The sequence below is a fragment of the Equus quagga genome, chromosome 8 (genome assembly GCF_021613505.1).
Source record: "Equus quagga isolate Etosha38 chromosome 8, UCLA_HA_Equagga_1.0, whole genome shotgun sequence".
NCBI lineage: Eukaryota > Metazoa > Chordata > Mammalia > Perissodactyla > Equidae > Equus > Equus quagga.
The window spans coordinates 371,088-377,598 of record NC_060274.1 but is presented as its reverse complement, the minus strand read 5'-3'; the positions used below and the strand labels follow the sequence as shown (position 1 = coordinate 377,598).

Genomic DNA, 6,511 nt, shown 5'->3' with positions numbered 1-6,511 from the left:
TGATGTGCAGTGAAGTAGGAGGATGGAAGTGCTGCCATGATGTGCAGTGAGGTTGGAGGCACGGGTAGAAATTTTCATGAGCCTACTTTTTTTTTTTTCACTTTTAAGAATTTTTTATTAGAAAATAAAAATACTAGCTGTTAAACAAAAATAATGGAAATGATACAAATAGAAATGTATCTTCACAGACTGTTTTAGCTATCTCTTTTTAAACTTTTAAAATTATTTAGTTTTTATTACGTAAGAAATGCATGAATGCATTCTCATTTTAAAAATGTAATACAATAAAAGTAAATCTAAGGACTTCCTTGGCCTGTTCCCACAAGCTTAGGATTCACTGGGTTAGCAGTTTGATATTTCTCTATAAAATGAGAATAGTAATACTTGTGCTATGCAAACAACAGGTTTATTATTTTAAAAAAAGGAGTGTTTTAGTAGTATGTGCATTTAACATAGAGAGCTGAGTTATCAAATGTCCTGTGAACATGGACTGGCTGTGTGTCTCCCGGTGACGGGGCTCGGCCGTGCTAATGCCCTGGCTCTGCAGGCAGCCTCCCGTGATCTCACTGCCCCCCGATGCCCTGGTTTCCTGTCTCTGTTCCCTCATTTTGGCTCCAAGACTCAATCTTTTTCCTTTAAAAGCTCAAATCTCAAACTATCTTCAGTGCTTCTTTTCTCCGTTCTCCCCACTCCCAGCAGTTAGGTTTGGGGTCAACGGGGACAGGTAGGGAGGTGGGAGAAGCAGAGCAGGGCAGGAAATGTCAGCAAAACACATCTTCCAGACTCCAGATCCGGGTGCTTCCAGCAGAACCTGCACTCCTGTGGACACATGGCTCCCAAAACCAGCCGTCTCCACCCGCTTCCTCCTCAGTCCTTGTAATTGCTGCAGAGGATACGCATGTACGGATGTCCCATGGGGTTTATCCATCTCCCTATTCCTGGACATCTAGCCTGTTTCCAGTGGGGTGCTTTTACAGGCTGCTGTGACAGCCACCACTGTGCAGGTCTCCTTGGGGTGTCCCTTCAGGAGACGCTGAGAAGCGGATTTGCTGAGCTGAGGGGCAAGTGCTAAATCACCCTTCCGAAAGCCTGTGCCCACACCCACGATAAGGGGACTTGCCGCACGAGTGCTTTGCCCAGCGTCTCCCTTCAGTGTGAATTTCCCTCATTACTTAGGAATTTGCTCATCTTATTTACTTTTTTATATTGTATATATTTAAGATGTACAACTTGATGATTTGATATCTGTATACATAGCCAGCCCTGGTGGTCTAGTGGTTAAGATTCAGTGCTCTCACTACTGCAGCCCACAGGGAACCACACCACCCTTCTGTCAGTTGTCATTCTCTGGCAGCTGCATGTTGCTGTGATGCTGAAAGCTATGCACCAGTATTTCAAATACCAGCAGGGTCACCCATGGTGGACAGGTTTCAGTGGAGCTTCCAGACTAAGACTAGGAAGAAAGACCTGGCCACCCACTTCCGAAAAAATTGGTTCTGAAAATCCTGTGAATAACAGTGGAGTATTGTCTGCTGTAGCACCGGAAGGTGAGAGGATGACTGGGCAGGGTTCTGCTCTGCTGTACACAGGGTCACTAGGAGTCACAATCAACTCAATGGCGCTAACAACAAATATGTCGTGAAATCACCAGCACAATCAAGATAATTAACATATCCATCATCTCACATAATCATCTTTTGCGTGTGTGCGAGTGGTGAGAACACTTAGCATCTACCTTCTTAGCAAATGTCAAGTATGCAGGATAGCACTGTTCCACAGTCACCATACTGTACAGCAGGTCTCCAGAACTTATTCATCTTGCATATCTGAAATTTTGTACCCTCATAAGCCTGCTTTTGAAGCCATAGGACATATGTGGGGCATCCAGGTGGAAATGTGTATCCTCAGCTGGCTCTGAGTCGGGAGGGAGGTCCAGGGCAAAGACCTGGGTCTGCAGTGGTGAGGATGGTGGCAACACCTTGGGAAGAGGAGGCTCCACCCCGCAAAACGTACATGCTTCTCTTTCACATAAAACTTTTCCACATCTACACACCTTTACACCAAGCCGCCCTTTCTCATCTTTTCTCTTGGGTCTTCTCTATCAGCCATCAGAAAGAAATATAGGAGAACTTGTTTGTCCTGTTTGTTGTCTGTAGTCATCAGTTCCGAACCTTAGCTATAGGTCAGCATCAGATTGGAAATTACACATATTCAAAGGCTGTCTCCTTAGTGCCCGTGCAACATCAGACTACAAATAAGAACGTTGCAGTTGGTGGGCATGCCAGCTGGAGCCGAAGAGGCACACCTGCACACCTGAGACAGCACAGTGTCTTGGGTCAGGTGGAGATTTTATTTCTCTGAAGCCAAGTTCAGAAAACTTGCTGTTGTTTCCACTGTGTATTGTGGACATTTTAGGGATGTTATGTGGTGCTGCGGCCAGCCCAGGTCCTGTACAAGGGCCCTTGTGCCTCAGCCCCGATCCTGCAGGCAGGGGCTCCTGTCCTGCTCCGAGCAGCTCTTACCAGTTTCTCATTTAGTTCATTTTACCTTCTTCCCCTTTTCTTCTTTGCACGTGTCCATTTAAATTCTAGGAATGTATCTCAACACAATTTACTTTTGCCTGGATTAAAGACGTGGAATAAAAATGGATAAGAACGTGCACAAGAGAAAAGGAATTTTTGTTTTCCTTGCTGAAAACAAGAGCCGTGTAATGGTAACTGTTGCTCTGATGCAGACCTTGATGTTTTTATTGGTGACTTTCATAGTGTTCCAGTGCCTGGTAACCACCGTCACATACCTCGTTTCACCACAGGATGCTGCACTGGACAGAGGTGGAAGGTTTGGAAGTTAAAGTTCGTGACGCTGCAAGGCTACAGAGGAAAATTAGTGTTTGACTCAAGCCACAAGTATTTTCTAGATTTTGTGCGTACCCCTGTTGAAGACAGGGAGAGTCTGGCGATCAGAGTATGCCTCACACAGGTGGTCCTGTCCTAGCCAGTGTTCTTCAGCAGTAAAAGTTTTCCTTTCAGAATGAACAATATCAAGAGAAAGGACAAGGAAGATAGCTAGTACAACATGAGATGTCTCTGAGGGTATAGTCTTAAGCGCAGTGCAGCTGAGCAGACGGTCAGCCCTATTTTAAAGGGTCTCTCCCCTCTTGAACCGTTCTAACAAATTTTCACACAGGACCTTGGACTCCTCTGTCTCGGTTCAGGGAGGCTGTGTAGCAGCTGGACATGGGGAGAGCTGGACCAGAGCCCTCCGTTCATCGTGCACCTGCCCGTCGTGGCTCAGGACAGTCTCCTTGAGGGCTCTTGGGTACAGTGGTGCCTAACTGCAGCCAGGAGACCCCTAACCAAGGGAGGACTTCCACGTAGAACCTCTGAAGTCTAACCAGGCCTTTCAGACCAAAGAAACTCACATTTGTTTTGGTTGATTTGTTTACTGGTGAACAGCGATGCACTTAATAGAGTGCTCCCTACCTGCTTGGATTTCCACCTGCTTACAGAACAGTTGCCCTGGTGAGGCAGTATCTGAGACTTGGGTCAGGTTGACTAGGGGTTTCAGCGTGTCAAGAATAGTAGTTTTGTTTCGTATAAGTATCACTTTACGTAACTGCCAATAAACCCCAGTAAATGAACCTTCCTTAGCATATAAACACCACACAGTTGAGCTGTTTACTGTTAAATATTTACTGTGAGGCTTTGAGAAATTAGAACTGGTTTTTCTAGTTTCTGTGTCCCCATCAGATACTCCATTACCTCGGCAGGAAGCACTCAGTTTTTCCTTGTCTTTATTCCAAAGCACCTTAAATCCTATTTCCAAAATACAGCTTCGTTTATTTATTAATTTTGTTTGTAAGGCCGTACCTTATAGCCACGTGGAACTGGTCCTTCTTCACTGGCAATTCAGAGCCTGTATCTAGGGCCAGCCTTTTGCCTTGATTACGTGGGCTCCCAGGACATCCCCTAAATGCCGCTTTTGGGAATTCCAGAACTTGTGACTGTCTCTATTGCTGGAAAGATAAGATAACCTCAGAGCCTCAGATTTTAATCCGACAGCCTATGAAAATGTTCTGCTTTCCCATGTAACCCAAGTTAGCTTAAATTAGTAGTTTTCTCTGTTTTATAAGTAATTTGGAAATTGGTCTTGTTCACTAAACATTTTACAGGTTTCTTCATTCTGTTTTCCACATGTCTTCAGCCAATTTGGTATAATCCTCTTCCTTAACAGACTTGTTGAGGAGGAAGTGCATAGTTTATTTTCTAAAACCTTACATTGTAATTAAAAGAATAAAACACAAGGCAAACATGCCTGAGAAATATTTTTAAACATGTTCTGGGAAATAAAAATTTTACAACCACAACTCTTTTAAATATTATCTTCTGTCTCCTAGACATCAAGAAGCACAGGAAAACACTATGATAAGCAATGAAAATTATAGACCTTTTTTTTTCATGAAAATAAATTCAAAACTTCCAGACAAAATATTAGCAAATTGAATCTGGCAATATATAAAAACTGGTAATACATGATGTCCAAGGGTTTATTTTTGGAATACAAAGTTGATTTTAACCTTTGAAAACAAGTGTGGTTTACTTTATTAACACAATAAGGGAGAAAAAGCATATGATTTTGTTAATGGATGCAGAAATGGTTAAATCAGTAACTCTTCACAGTAAAAACTCTCGGTAGACTAGGACTAGAAGGGAATTTCCTTCATCTAATAAAAAGTGTCTACAAAAATCTGCAGCAGAAATCCCACTTAGTGGTGAAGTGTTGAAAGTTCTTCTTCTATAGTGGGAGTGAATCTGAGTTCTTCTTTCATGACTGTTAAGTGGAGTCCTGGCCAGAAGAGAAGCCAGAAGAAAGAAATACAGGGTGTAGGACTTGAATGAAAAAAATAAAACTGTTGTTATTGACAGAAGACATGATTGTGTGTGTGGAAAATCCAAATCTAAGAGCACCTATTAGAAGTATATTTAACAGGGGCTAGAAACAAAGTCAAGATATACAACCCAAACGTATTCTACACAAGTAAAAATAACCCCCTCAATTTTTTAAGTTTATGCTAATGTCAAAGGAAACACATGAAATAGGAAAAAACAAAGTTATATACAGTCCCTACACGGACAACCACAAAACGTTACTGAGAGAATCCGTCTGGAGAGATGTGCCGCGTCACGGGCTGGGAGAAGACACTGCTGAGAGATGTCAGCTACCACCTAACTAATTTGTAGACCCTGTGCACCCGGTCAGATCCCTGGCATGCCGTGGCATCTGGCAGAGCAGAGAGAGTGAAGGAACTTGCTCTCACAATATGGGAAACCTCACAGACAGTGTTGACCAAAGGAAGCCGGCTAGAGACGACAGTGTGTATACTGCCTGATTGATTTCTGTAGACTCAGAAGCAAGCAGAACCAGTTGTGGTTGGAGAGGTTGCTAGTGCTTTCCTTTCGAAGGTTCTGGGTGTGACAGGGGCATGGCGCTCCTGTGGTGCTGGTAGCGTTTGCTTTGCAGCCAAGGTGTTGGTTTCATGATTTGTTTGTGAGAATTCAAGTGGTTCACATAATAGGATCTGTGATTTAGAGGATGGTATACTTCATTTAAAATTGACTTTAAAATGGACAGGGAGAGAAGGGATGAACACAAGAGATGAGCAGACATTGATTTTATTACAGAAAAATCTATCAGATTAGGGAATTGCCCCCAACACTCAGAGAAAATAGGCAACGTCTGTGTTGGTGCAGATTGCCCACTGGTCTCTCTGACAGGAGCATTGCTGTGGGGTACACTGGGCTGGGTCCTGGCGCCATCATCTCACCCTCACAGAGCCTGCATGGCAGGCTGTAAACACACCTCTGCAGGATAAGCCCTCGGGCCGCCAGTGTGAGGAGGGCAAGTCCTGTTGGAGTTTGCAGAAAGGAGGATCCTGAGGTAGAGGAAAGAGGAAATTCTAGGCTAAAGCTGTCCAACAGAGCGCTCTGTCTTGACAGGCCAGTTCATGTCTGTGCTTATTATGCTGGCCACATAGTCACGTGTGGTCCTCAAGCATTGGGATGTGGCTAGTGCATCTGAGAAACTGAGTATGTAATTTTACTTAATTTAAATTCAGATGTCACACATGGCTGCTGGCTTGGACAGTGCAGTTCTAGACAGACAACGTGCACGGACAGACAAGTGTAGGAATTGATGCAGTTAGAAATCAGTAAGATGAAGGAATGACCATGAGGAGTACATAATGTGGTGAACAGCAGCCACCAGCAGAGGCTTCACCAGAGGTCCCTGTAGAGGAGCTCCCGGGAAGGAGGCAAGAGACTCCTAACCAAGTGGGTCACCTCAGCCCACGCACCTGTCCCATGGTCGCTCTTCCTAAAGAAGGCGTGTTTTCAGGACAATTTTAAAAGCTATACAACAAACACTTTGATTAACCCTTAGATGAACTCTGGAGTAATCCCAGTTCATCATAAATTTTTTCAGATGGTGATCAAGTTTCTTTTAATCAGTGAAG

General features: G+C 43.8%; 1 protein-coding gene across 3 annotated transcripts in view; it reads left to right on the top strand.

Moving 5' to 3' along the window:
• The window catches only part of FAM120B (family with sequence similarity 120B), a 95,253-nt gene that overhangs the window by 65,183 nt on the left and 23,559 nt on the right, over positions 1 to 6,511 (top strand). The gene's annotated exons all lie outside the window — the stretch shown is intronic.